Below are 14,248 nucleotides of genomic sequence, written 5' to 3' on the forward strand. Positions count from 1 at the left end.
TTCTTCCTCCCACCTATCCCCTCCTCCCACCTCAAGCCGCACCTCCATCTCCTACCGACCAACCTCATCCCGCCCCCTTGACCTGTCCGTCCTCCCTGGACTGACCTATCCCCTTCCTAACTCCCTACCTACACTCACCTTTACTGGCTCCATCCCCGCCTCTTCGACCTGTTTGTTTCCTCTCCACCTATCCTCTCCTCTATCCCTCTTCTATCCGCCTCCCACTCTCTCCCTATTTATTTCAGAACCCCCTTCCCCTCCCCCTTTTCTGATGAAGGGTCTAGGCCCGAAACGTCAGCCTCTCTGCTCCTATGATGCTGCTTGGCCTGCTGTGCTCATCCAGCCCTGCACCTTGTTGTCTCAAGTTAGTGAGACACGATCTCCCCTTTACAAAACCATGTTGCCTCTCGCTAATACGCCCACTGATTTCCAGGTGGGAGTAAATCTAGATCAAAGAATCCTCTCAAATAATTTCCCTACCACTGACATAAGGCTTATCGGCCTGTAAATAGCTGGATTAAACTTGCCAATTCTTAAACAAAGGAGCAACATTGGCTCTTGTCCAATCCTCTGGGACGTCCCCTGCAACCAGAGAGGATACAAAGATTTCTCTCAAGGCCCTAGGAATTTCCTCCCTTGCCTCTCTCAGTATTCTGGGGTATATCCCATCAGGCACTGGGGACTTGTCTACCTCAATGTTTCTCTCGGCCCCCAATACCTCCTCCCTTTTGATCTCAAAATGACCCAAACTATCTACACACCCTTCCCCAGACTCATCACCTACCAAGTCCTTCTCTATGGTGAATACTGACGCAAAGTACTCATTTAATACCTCGCCATTTTCCTCTGGCTCCACACATAAATTCCCCTGTCCTTGAGTGGGCCAACCCTCTCCCTGGCTATCCTCTTGCTCTTTACATGTATATATGGGATTTTCCTTAATCTTGTTGGTCAATGACTGTTCATGACCCCTTTTTAGCCTTCCTGACTCCTCGTTTAAGTTTCTTTCATCTTTCCTTGTATTCCACCCTTGCTTCGTATATTCCCAGCCTCCTGGCCTTAATAAATGTTTCCTTTTTCTTTTTGATTAGGCTCACAATATCTCTCATTATCCAAAGTTCCCTAAACTTGCCATATTTATCCTTCATCCTTACAGTAACGTGCTTGTCCTGAATTCCCAGCAACTTACACTTGAAAGCCTCCCACATACCAGATGTTAATTTACCCTCAAACATCTGCCCCAATCTACATTCTTCAATTCCTGCCTAATATTGTTATAATTAGCCTTTCCCTAATTTAACACCTGCACTTAACAACTACAACTATAATTATCCATCAGTACCCTTAAGCTTACTGAATTGTGATCACTGTTTCTGAGCTACTCCCCTACTGAGACATGGACCACCTGGCCAGGTTCATTCCCCAGTACTAGGTCCAGTACGGCCCCTTTCCTAGTTGGACTATCTACATAATGTTTCAAGAAGCCCTCCTGGATGCTCCTTACAAACTCTGCCCCATCCGAGCCCCAAGCACGAAGTGAGTCCCAGTCAATATATGGAAGTTAAAATCACCAACGACAGCAACCCTGTTACTTTTACAGCTTGCCAAAATCTGGCTACATATCTGTTCTTCTATCTCCCGCTGGCCGTGGGAGGCCTATAGTAAACCCCAAACCTTGTTATTGCACCCTTCCTGTTCCTGAACTTTACCCATATTGCCTCGCTGTATGAGCCATCCAAGGTGTCCTCCCGTAGTACAGCTGTGATTTTCCCCTTAGCAAGTAGTACAACTCCTCCAACCCTTTTATATCCCCCTCTATCCCGCCTGAAACATCTGTATCCTGGAACGTTAAGCTATCAATCCTGTCCCTCCCTTAACCAAGTCTCTGTAATAGCAACAACATCATAGTTCTAAGTACTAATCCAAGCTCTAAGTTCTTCTGTCCTACCTGTTACACTTCTTGCATTGAAACAGATGAACTTCAGTCTACTAGGTCCACTTTGATCAGCAACCACACCCAGGCTGTTCTTTCTCTGAGTCTAACTGGCCCTATTCTCTAGTTCCCTTTCAGTCCATTCACTTTGCATTGATTCCCACACCCCTGCCAAGCTCGTTTAAATCCTCCCGAGTGACACCAGCAAACCTCCCAGCCAGAATATTTGTGCCCTTCCAGTTTAGATGCAACCCGTCCTTTTCGTACAGGTCCCACCTGCCCTGGAAGAGATCCCAATGGTCCAGATATCTGAAACCCTCCCGCCTTCACCATCTGTTTAGCCACGTGTTGAGCTGTACTATCCTCCTATTTCGAGCCTCACTGATACGTGGTACACTGAGTAATCCCTAGATTACAACCTTGGAGGTCCTGCTTATTTTAACTTTCTACCTAACTCCCTGAACTGCTGCTGCAGGGCCTCGTCACTCATCCTACCTATTTCGTTAGCACCAATATGTACCACAACCTCTGGCTGTTCACCCCCTCCCTTCAGAATACTTTCTGCCCTTTCAGAGACATCCTGGACCCTGGTACCAGGGAGGCAACACATCATCATGGAGTCTCTTTTACATCTACAGAAGCGCCTATCTGTATCCCTAACTATAGAGTCCCCTATAACTACTGCTCTAGTGCCCTTTGTCCTTCCCTTTTGAGAACAGAGCCAGCTGTGTGTGCCACCAGTCTGCCTGCTGCTGCTGTTACCCCCCTCCCCCAACAGTATCCAAAACAGTATACTTGTTAGACAGGGGGATGACCACAGGGGATTCCTGTACTGGCTGCCAGCTCCTTCTAGCGGACACCCATCTATCTGCCTGCACCTTGGGTCACCACGTCTCTCAAACTATTGTCTATGACACTTTCTGCCACCCTCATGCTCCTAAGTGCATCGGATTGCCGCTCCAACCTATCCATACGGTCTGTGAGGAGCTGCAATTGGGTGCACTTCCTGCAGATGTAGTCATCCAAGACACTGGAAGCGTCACGGATCTCCCACATTTCACAAGTGCAGCACTTAACCCCACTGACTGATATTTCTATTCCCAATCAAAAACATTTATTAAACACTTACCCTTACTTATCACTGCGAATACCCGAGGTAGGTCTTCCCTCACTCACCTTCCCAGGATGCTCCCTGCATCTCTCCCTTTCCCTTTGCTGTCACTTGACAACAGCCCCTCCACAAACCATCTTCTGGAAGCAGTGACTGCACTGATGCAGATCTTCCCACGTCGGCCAATCAGCGTCAACACTCTGCTGCCCTCTTCAAGGTGATTTGTCCTGAACTTATCAATAATCTGTGCTCATATACATCGAGGACCTCTGCTCCTGCACCTCCTTTCTAACGGTACAGCCTATTTTATATTGTCTTTAAATGTTCTTCCTACCAAGTGTATCACCTCACTCTGTTCTGCATTGGCCTCCTTATCTGCCATATACTTGAACACAATACCAACTTGTCTCGATCCTGTTGGTGTTCCACACTGTCCTTCACGCTCTTTACAATTCTTCTAGGTTTGGTATCTGCAGGCATTGAATTTGTAATACTGTCACACTCCACACAGTAACACTGACACATTCCCCACAGAGCAACAGAAATGCTGACACACACCAGATAGATTGAGTGAAATATTGAGAAAATCATCACGGAACAAAATAAATGTTGGCAGACTCCCCATGTCCGTATAAATGTCAGTGTATTAGTTTGTATATCCGTGTTTCTGTATTAGTGTCTGAGTATCTATGGCTGTGTGTGTGCCTGTGGGCGCGGTGGGTCTGGCAGTCTCTGCAGTGTGTAATGTGATGCAATGTCTCCCTCTGCTGGCCTCTACACCATAATGCACCAAGGGCGACGGAACCTGAAAACCATCAGGAATTCATTCAGTCTGTGAGGGAGAGCGGGAGGGCAGCAGCTCAGAGCACCATCCAAACTGACAGCCTATCAACACAGCCATTCACACAGACGCACACATACAAGGCTAGTGTCGGGAGGACTGCATTTGTACTGAGGTCCTTAAGAGTCGGAAATGCTCATGTAGAGAAATGTCGATGCCCTCTCTGCAATGTGGGAGCGATATGTATTTGGACATTATTCGTGACTCTTCGTGTACACATTAAAGAGTATTTCCACTGCAATTGCATCCAAACAACTCCAAGTGAACCATTTTGTAAGGAGATTAATTGAATTTTATTTCATGCTCTTTAGCTTGCAATGTTTTGCAATGTACTCTTACAAATTAAAAGTGAGAAAGGATTGAAAAGTCCTAAAACAGACCCGATGGTGATAGTAATGTGTCAGGAACAATGTCGCAAGGTATCGAACGAAACTGCTTGTGCCTCCAAAGACATTATTTGAAGGAACAAAAGACTGTACAATGTAAGACATTCACAGTGTTTGATGTCTTCCCAAAGAAAACTGCCAACTGTGCAGTAGCAAGTGCTACACCTGCCCCTACACCTCCCCCCTCACCCCCATTCCAGGCCCTAAGAAGACCTTCCGCATCAAACAGATGTTCACCTGCACATCTGCTAATGTAGTATACTGTATCCGCTGTTCCCGTTGTGGCCTCCTCTACATCGGGAAAACCAAGCGGAGGCTTGGGGACCGCTTTGCGGAACACCTACGCTCAGTTCGCAACAAACAACTGCACCTCCCAGTCGCGAGCCAATTCAACTCCCCCTCCCATTCCTCAGACGACATGTCCATCTGGGCCTCCTGCATTGCCACAACGATGCTACCCGAAAGCTGCAGGAACAGCACCCCATATTCGCTTGGGAACCCTGCACCCCAAGGGTATCAATGTGGACTTCACAAGCTTCAAAATCTCCCCTCCCCCACCGCATCCCAAAACCAGCCCAGCTCGTTCCCACCTCAAGCCCCACCTTCATCTCCTCCCTACTAACGTCATCCCGCCTCCTTGACCTGTCCATCCTCCCTGGACCGACCTATCCCCTCCCTAATTCCCTACCTACACTCACCTTTACTGGCTCCAACCCCACCTCTTTGACCTGTCTGTCTCCTCTCCAACTATCTTCTCCTTTATCCATCTTTTATCTGCCTCCCCCTCTCTTCCTATTTATTTCAGAAACTCCTTCCCCTCCCCATTTCTGAAGCAGGGTCTCGGCCCGAAACGTCAGCTTTCCGACTTCTCTGATGCTGCTTGCCCTGCTGTGTTCATCCAGCTCCACACCTTGTTAACTGTGTAGTGGCGTGGGGAGGCCAGCAGGGGGAGACATTGCGTGATTGTGAATACAACAGTAACAGACAGAGTGAAAGAGTGGGGCGGGTTTAACTCCAATTTCAATGGATTTACTGCAAACACAAGTGACCTCATTGCACAGGGATGCAGACAGAGATACACACGCTAATGCACACAACACATACACACAGAGATATGGACACACAATCAACTACAAACACATAAACAAACTCATACATCCGGACACAGTGGTGTCTTTAAGACAGACGGATGTTTTTCATTAATAAGGGGATCTCTGGTCAGTTATAGAAGGCAAGGGAATGGGGTTGAGAAATATTTCAGCCATGAGCAAACGGCACAGCAGACTTGACAGGCCGAGTAGCCTAATTCTGCTCCATTTTCTTATGCTATTACGATCTTATGGTACCTGGACTTGTCTTCCTGTGAGTACAGTGGAGGTTAAATTTGATAAGTATATTTCAGAAGTCAGTTAATGGAAATGTAGGCAGGTTTAAGGGGCTGAATGATCTATATCTGTTCATAATTGTTTTGTCCTTGGGTCTCAAAAAAGTGGTGATTGTTTTGAGGGGAACGCATTTTCAGAACGAAGACCTTCCCATTTCAGATTGACATAGAGATGTTACTTTCTCTTTAGGATTGTGTGATATGTGGCGTTCTCCTCCCTAAGGAGCAGTGAAGACTGGGTTATTGAAAACATTCAAGGATGAGTTCCATTGATCTTTGTTGAACAATAAACTTAATGTCTATTGTGGCTGTTGTGATTCAGCCACAATCACAACAACGATGAGCTTTCTGAATGGTGCAGCAGGCTCAAGAGGCCGAATGGCCAACTGCTGCTCCTAACCCACGTGTTGTTCTCTCACTCAACTCCTCGACGCTGCTCCAGAGGTAGAGCAAGACGCGAAACGACCAGTCAGGGTCATTGCAATGAGTCATGAGGAAACCCTTCTTCCCCTCAAATGATTTACACAGAAATAGAATGAAGTCATTCTGCCCTTTGAGTACATTACACTGCACAGGACAAGTCCATGCAAACTTTCTAGGCTGCTACACAGGAACAGGGGAACCCAGGCTAACTACCAGGAAATAGCCAGCAGGTATAAATGTTTATTTTCAGGTTATAAAGCTGTAACTTGGTGGAGTGCGTCAGGGATCAGTGTGAGGTCATCAACGATTTATAATCCAAATCAAGGGACTGATTGGATTGGAGCTCAGTTAGCTCATCCACTATGATAGTCATTCATAAGATCTCCAGTGGCGGTAGAGAGTCTGCAATGGGATGTAAAGGCAGGGAAGTATAGTGTGCAAACCATCAGCAGAAATAGCATAATGTGGGTTATGGGGAAGTCTGTGCTGTGATGGAAGGATAAAACAACAGTAAAGTGCATAAATGGAAAGAGATTGCAGAACATGGTGGTGCGGGGGGATTTGTGAGTCCTGGCACATGAATCCTCTAGTGTTAGTCTGCACATGTGGCCAGTGATTAGGAAAGTATAAGGAATTATGCTGTTTTATGCAAAAGCTATCTGTATAATCGTCAGATTGTTTTACTGCATCTGTACGGAGCATTACTGAGACCACTCCTGATATATTCTGTGTAGTTACAATTCCCTAAACTGAAAACAAAATGCAAAATTGCTTCAGAAACTTATCAAATTTATTTCACTTCACTCATTCCTGGAATTAAAGCCTTGTCGAGTCATAGAGTCATACAATTCAGGAACAGACCCTTCGGTCCTACTCGTCCGTGCCGACCAGATATCCCAAACTGATGTATTTCCATTTGCCAGCATCAGGCCCATATCCCTCTAAACCCTTCCTATTCATGTAGCCATCGTGATGCCTTTTAAATGTTGTAACTGTGCCAATCTCCATCAATTCCTCTAGCAGCTCATTCCTTACACACAAGACCCTCTGCATGAAACAGTTACCCGTCAGGTCTCTTTAAACTCTTCTCCCTCTCTCATTAAATCTATGCCCTCTCGTTTTGGACACCCTCACCAGAGAAAAATGACCTTGGCTATTCACTGCATCCACGCCCCTCAAAATTTTACAAACCTCTGCAAGGTCACGGCACTTTGGGCCTGAGAATGAGAGATGTTCATATTGTACTATGTAAGATCTTAAGGAGAGCGTATCAGGTGCGTAGCTGATGGATGTTTCTTCTTGTATGGACGACTGAAACTAAAGATTCAGTTTTATGAAAGCAATGTATTCATTTTAACACAGATATTAATAAGACAAGAATTTATTGTATGAACATTTGTCGGACACTTGTGAACATATCCTCAATTTAAGATAAGTTGTTCCTACAAGGAGCAAGGAACAGTCATGGACTCATACAGCCCAGAAAATGTTGAAGCAGATCTCACATGGTCCAGTTTTGTGGTCGGATAACGTATTGTATATTTGAGTTCAGAGAAGGAGAAAATGTAACCTGCCAGAGAAGCAGCAACTAATTGCAGCCTCCCTTTCTTTATTCCTCCTCACAGCAACGTGTGAAAGCAGAAAACTTGTCAGTCATCTTTGCCACTCGTGGCGGATTCCTGTTGAGGATTCACTAGAATCTCTCCACTGCCTAAAGCAAATGAAATTCACCCAAATCCAACTATTCCATGAAGAAACCTCATTGTTGGCGGCTTGTGTGAGCAACTAACTCCAGAGTCAGAACAACATTTGGAACAATCACATTTTTTCTTTTGCCATAAGTTTGGCTCTTGTTTGGACAGAGCTCTTTCAAACTGATATTCTGCAGTTTTTTTTTTTAAATCATGTCACAGACATGTGTGTACGTGTGTGTCTGTATGTGCGACTGTGCGTGAGTCCATGTATGAATGCGTCTCTGTGTGTGCCCGTTTCTGTGTGTTTCAGTATTTATAGACTCATAAATATTGATGTATATATATTTCAGTGGCTAAACTGTTTATTATTTATCTTTCCATCATAGCTTGAGTAACTTTGCTTTGATTATATATTAGTTATTTTTGAAAATTTAAGACATCTGCCTGAGTTGTCCCTAACGCTGAAATTAACCCAGTCTGAGATCCATACAATTGCCCATTTCACCAAGCTGGTTACATTTAAAATTTGTCATGAACAATGGAGGAACGGGACTAGAAATGATAGCAGTGACCGTCCAAACTCGGTCTGAACAGGTGTGAGGAGAAATTCTCAAAGGGCCGTTTAAGTTGGAATTCTTTTCCCCAGGAGTCTGTGGTACCTGTGTGTTTGCATTTATTCAAAGCTGTGTTAGTTAGATATTTGTCAGAAAAGTGAGTCAAGTATAATGAACAACAGATAGGAAAGTGCGGCTAAGTACACTTAGGCCACGATCTTAGTGCTTGGTGGAACACGGTCAAAGTGTCTAATGTGCTAGTCTTGCTCCTCAGTCCAATGTCCCTACATTCCATTCCACCCCACAAAGCTGTTACTCAGGAACAGTTGGAGACGATTTGCTCTTGGTACTCAATGAATCGAAACAGAGACAATTCAGCTTCTGAAGACTGTCACACATGATTTAGTGTGAGACGGAAAATATTCTTTGGAAAAAAAAAGCGTGGGTGCTGGTCTGACACAGACCCCTCATCTCTATTCACAGAGTTTCCCCTGTCTCCTTTTGTTGGTTATGTTGTAGATCCACATTCACTGTGAATACAGCAGCACCCCCACCCCGCCCCCCGCCATACTGTACCCAGAGATTGCTCACAAAATCCTCTGGTCTCCCTGACTGCAACATTCCTGAACAGAACTTCCAGGAAAATAACAACCACTAACTTTCCAATAACAAAATATGAGAACACCATAAACAGGAGTCGGTTATTCAGCCCCTCATACCTGCCTTTCCCTTCAATAAGATCAGAGCTGATCTGCTCTAGGCCTCATCTCCTCTATCATACCCAATTGCTTGTAGCCCTCAACTGTCTGATGTGTCAAAATCCATCAACAACCCCTCCCCCCACCTCCAAACATTTCTGGCCCCTGACGCTCTGGAACAGAGAAGCCTCAAACGTCACTACCCTCTGTGAGATAGAAACACTCCCACACGTACGCCATGACCTATTCACATGAACAAAAGTGATGAACACAAAGTAAGAGTGACTGGCACTGATAGCAACGCAGTATTTGACTGTGGACAGTATCATGGAACCCGAAACAAAATTGAACTTAATGGGAATGTATTTTAAACTCCCCGCTGGTTGGAGTCATCGGTAGCACAAAGGAAGATGCTTGTGATTGTTAGACATCAATCCTCTCAGCCCTGCGATATCTCAGCAGGAGATCCTCAGTGTAGCTTCCTTGTCATTAAAATCTTCAGCTGCTTCATCAAAGTCTTTCCCCCTATCAGAAAATCAGAAGTGGGGATGGTCACTGATGATCACACAATGTTCAGAACAATTTGTCACCCTCAGTTCCTGAAGCAAACTGTGTACATGTGCAGCAAGACCTGGACAACATTCAAGCTTATGCTGTTGAAGTGTCGGTAATGTTCATGTAACAGTATTGCTATACACTGCTCATTTCCACAGTAATAAGAAAGGAATTCATCCAGCACCTCAAACTGGTTTCAAAGGAATAAGAGGAAGCCATTCAGTTCATCAAAACTATTGGATAATAAGAGGCACAGCCCATTCACTCTCTCCTGCCTATTACACAGGAAGACAAGGAGTCTAGTCAGCACATTGAACTATTAAACAAGTACCAGGGTCACCCAATCAGGTCCTTCAGCCTCTTCCCTGGGGCCAGGAGTAGGCCATTCAGAACTTCAAGCCACATAAACAGAAATAGAAGGATGTCACTGATGCTCCAACATGACAAACCAATGAAGCAGTGAATGCACAGATAGCCTGCTCCATGTTGTTCCCCCTGGCTCCATTGCTAATGGTACACACATGTTACTTTAACGTGGTTTTCTGATGGTGAGGAGGGACAGTGGATGGTTTGTACCAAGTCTCACGGAGGAAGCTTCCATCTCCCAGACAGACTGGTGTCCTCACTGGTGGTCAGAACCTGGTGAGAATGGCTAACTCTTTCAGACATAAGGCATGATGGCTGCTGACAGATTTGTGAACAACATGACATGCAGTGCAGAGTCACACCCCAACTGCGACTTAATGTGGTGAGACCTCATTTAGAGTCTGGAGCTCACTCTCAACTAACATGGTGTTCCACAGTGTCCATAAACTATCAGGAAACATGTCTCATGGGAAAAAAAACAAACAATTTGTCACACTATCAATGTCGTTTTGAACATAATAAGTATTAGCCCACAACACTGAATTTTCAATGCAATCACCTCTTATTCTATAACAGCACTACAGATTAAACATGCACTTCCTTCACACTCTCCACATGGTACCATCATCCCAGGGATTAGTTTGGTGAAACTCCTTCACGTTGTCTCTGTGGCGAGGAGATCATTCTGTATTAAGGAAGGAAAATCTGTACACAGTGCTGCAAATACTGCCTCAGCAACGCTCTACAACTGCAGGAAAGTGTTTTTACTACCATACTTGAATAATTTTAAAATGAAGGACAACATACCATTTACTGCCCTGATTCCTTGTTCCCCTGTATATAGTCTTTTAGTGACTCATGAACAAGGACTTCCAGGTCATTTTTGACAATCGCACTTCCCAACCTCTCACCTTCTAATGAATGCAAAATGAGGAGGATGGTATTTGTTGCCCACGTCCAAACAATTTCTTTGCCCTGTAAATGGCTGTTCTCCAAGCACTGATACATGGGATACAACTTAAACAGGACCCTACTCTTTGTATTCTCTCCAGTGTCCAATTCTCAACCCATGTAGTATTTTTTACCTCCCATACCCATGGACTCTTTTTTTTTCACTCACCTCTGTGCAACCATGTCAAAGTTTATCTGAAAATTCAAATGCACCATTCCCACTGGTTCTCATTTGTTGATATCACAACCAACATCCTCCAAACCCCAGCAGGTTTATCAAAAATCAATGCTTTTCCTGAATCAAGGTTGACTCTGTCAAATCATATCATTATTCTCCAACAATCCAGTTATCACATTCGTTACAAAAAAAATCATATGCATTTCTCACAACTGACATCAAGTTGTCTCTTGTTTAGTTTTTTTTCCACGAAGGATTCTGTGTAATACAAGAGGTGGACGGGAGAAAATCGTGGCCGTTGGAGCTGCTTATTTTTTGATGTGCATTCACTGATGAAGCTGATTTCCTCGATTTCTTGGAGAAGTAATCACTGTATTATAAACTGTTGCATTGCATAGGAACTTTGAAATAAAAAGATTAAAACAAAAATACGTTTAAAATGGGAGACCAGGTACCACGTGGGAAGTAAAAAAGAAAAAGAATCAATGAACCTGCTTAGCTGACTAACCAGGCAGTCAACTTTCACAGCTGATTCCCTGTGCTGTTTAGATTCAAGTGTCTCTGGGCATCAGAGTTGGATCGAAGAAACATAAACAAAGTGAAATTCACAGCTGACCTTGGAGAAACCTGAGGGAGCTCACAGCAGAGGAAGAACTAATTGTTATTATTGTCTACAACAGTGGGTATTGTGTTTTTCTTGTGATGTTTTATTGAGATCTGTCTCTAGATTAAATTTTTGAAAAATATATAACATAGGTACCAAATTAGCCCAATGTATTGCTTTTAGAGCAGTGCTATTTTCTTGGTCAGTAGATTGTTAAGGTGAAATGATGTCCTTTAGTACAGTCTTGTGGTCTTCCTGTCAGATGTGGGAGATTAGGGAGAATTTCAATGTTCTTGAAGAATATGTCTGCCGGAAGAGTGTTTGGTTATGAATCTTACCGGATTGCATGGTTAAAGCGGCAGCAAGAGGCAATGAGGAATTTACAGGAGGTAAGGGATGTGATGGATGGCTTTTTCAGGAGGTAGAAAAACTGCAGATACAGTCAGGTTGATGCATTTAGTAGGAAATGTAGGATAGGTAGACGGTAGTGCTGGAGCCTCCTGTGGCCATCCCCATCTCAAACAAGTATGCTGTTTTGGACAATGGAGGGTGTGATGGACACTCCGGGGAATGTAGCACTCACAGCCATGTTTCTGGTAGCAATGCTGGCTCTACTATAATGAGAAATGCGTCAGGTTCCAAATAATTGATTGTGATAGGGAACGATCAAGTCAGAGACACAGACAGACATTTCTGCAGTTGAATGGGAGACAACAGGACAGTGTGTTGTCTAAAGGTTGCCAGGGTCCAGGAATTCTCAAGTTAGAAAGACCAACAGGAAGTTGTTGTACACATTAGAACTAACAACACAGGACGACAAATGGATGATGTTCTGAGGAGAGAGCATAGGAAATTAGGAAAGAGCATAGGAATTATAGGCGAGGGTAGTAATACTGGAGAAAACCATCCACTGAACCTCCTCTGACTTTCCAATGACAGGAGCAATTCAAAACCGTGCATGCATGTCACATCCACTCAGTGTTGATAATACCTTCCTCTCCTCAGTGCTTTTTTTTCTGGCTGATAAACCATTACATCTCTGCACAGTCACAGTGACCTGAAATATTAATGGGTCCGCTCTTCAGAAAAGCAGTTGACAATATAATTGCACAAATTTCTGTACCACAGTCACAATAACAGCAACATCACTATTGCTTGTGAAGTTGACTGGGCTTGAGATGGCCAATCGGTATTATTTCTGTACTATTCATCCAGGGACCCAGATAATGACCCACACTACAATTTGAATCCCGCCACGGCAGATGGTGGAATTTGAATTCAATAAAAAAATCTGGAATGGTGACACTATGAAGCCATCATTGATCGTCAGAAAAACCCACCTGGCTCACTAATGTCCTTTCGGGAAGGAAATCTACCATCCTCACCTGGTCTGGCCTACATGTGACTCCAGACACACAGCAATGTGGTTGACTCTCAACTGCCTTTTCAAATGATCAATCCAGACACCCAATTATATCAATCACTACAAAGTCTCAAAGGAATGAAACAGGACAGACCTATGTACCAGCAATTCACAGCACGTGAACTGCAGTGGTTCAAGAAAGCATCCCGCAAACACCTTCTCAAGGTCAACCTGTAAGGGAAATAAATGCTGGGCCAGCCAGTCACACCCACATCCCATTAATGAATAAATGAAGATGACCACACTCAGGGAAGACAGACCGAGGGGACATAGCTTAGTTTAGAAAGGGATTTGGATATATATCTACATGGGCATGACATTTAGGAATATGGGAAAAGGCTAAAAATAAATGTAATTCATCTAACATTTCATTTCCGTCCCAGCTGATTATCAACAATCCCTTTGTTTGCTTATTTTTGCCTCGCTCTCTCTTTCTCGATCTATTCAACTCATTCCTTCTCCCCTTCAAAACAAACATCCCTGTCACCAGCATAAATCACATTTTATGCCAGCTGATTTCAGTTCTGACGTATGGTCAGTGGACTAGAAATACTAACTCTATGTTTATTTCGTCAGAGCCTGCCAAATCTGCTCAGTTTCCTCAAAACTTTGTTTCTTTTTTGTTTCAGATCTCAGGCATGTTCTTTGTTTGATTTAACCGTTAATTTTGTTATTTCATGGGGTGTCGACATCGCTGGCAAGGGCAGCATTTGTTAACCATCATTAATTGCCCTTGACTGTGGCCATTGCACAAGGCAGTGTAGAGCCAAACACCTTGTTTGGGCCTGAATTCACCCTTAATCCAGACCAGGTAATAGTGTTAAATTTTGTTTCCTAAAGGACATCAGTGTAACGAGATAGGTTTTTAGACAAAATGCTGTTGATTTTATAGTTTCTAACAGTAAAATTTGCTTTGGTTCCAACTGTGGTAGGAATTGAAACAGTATCTTTCGAATAATAACCTGTGCCTCTGAATTACCTGTCCAGCGAATTAACTAGTCTAACCTGGTGTACCTATCGTGAAGTAACTTTAGAGACAAGAACAAGAATATGATCAAAATATTTATAACTGGAAGACAGGCCAGAAAAGAGCCGGAATCGTAAAGTCTGAATTTTACCTAGGCGTAGATAATGGTTTATTCAGCAA

The 14,248-nt window shown here is 43.9% G+C and overlaps 1 pseudogene; it reads right to left on the reverse strand.

Annotated features, from left to right (window-relative positions):
• LOC125483814 overlaps window positions 1–14,248 on the reverse strand; it is a 56,843-nt pseudogene that overhangs the window by 41,774 nt on the left and 821 nt on the right.

The sequence above is a fragment of the Rhincodon typus genome, chromosome 8, assembly GCF_021869965.1.
Source record: "Rhincodon typus isolate 14 chromosome 8, sRhiTyp1.1, whole genome shotgun sequence".
Classification (NCBI taxonomy): domain Eukaryota; kingdom Metazoa; phylum Chordata; class Chondrichthyes; order Orectolobiformes; family Rhincodontidae; genus Rhincodon; species Rhincodon typus.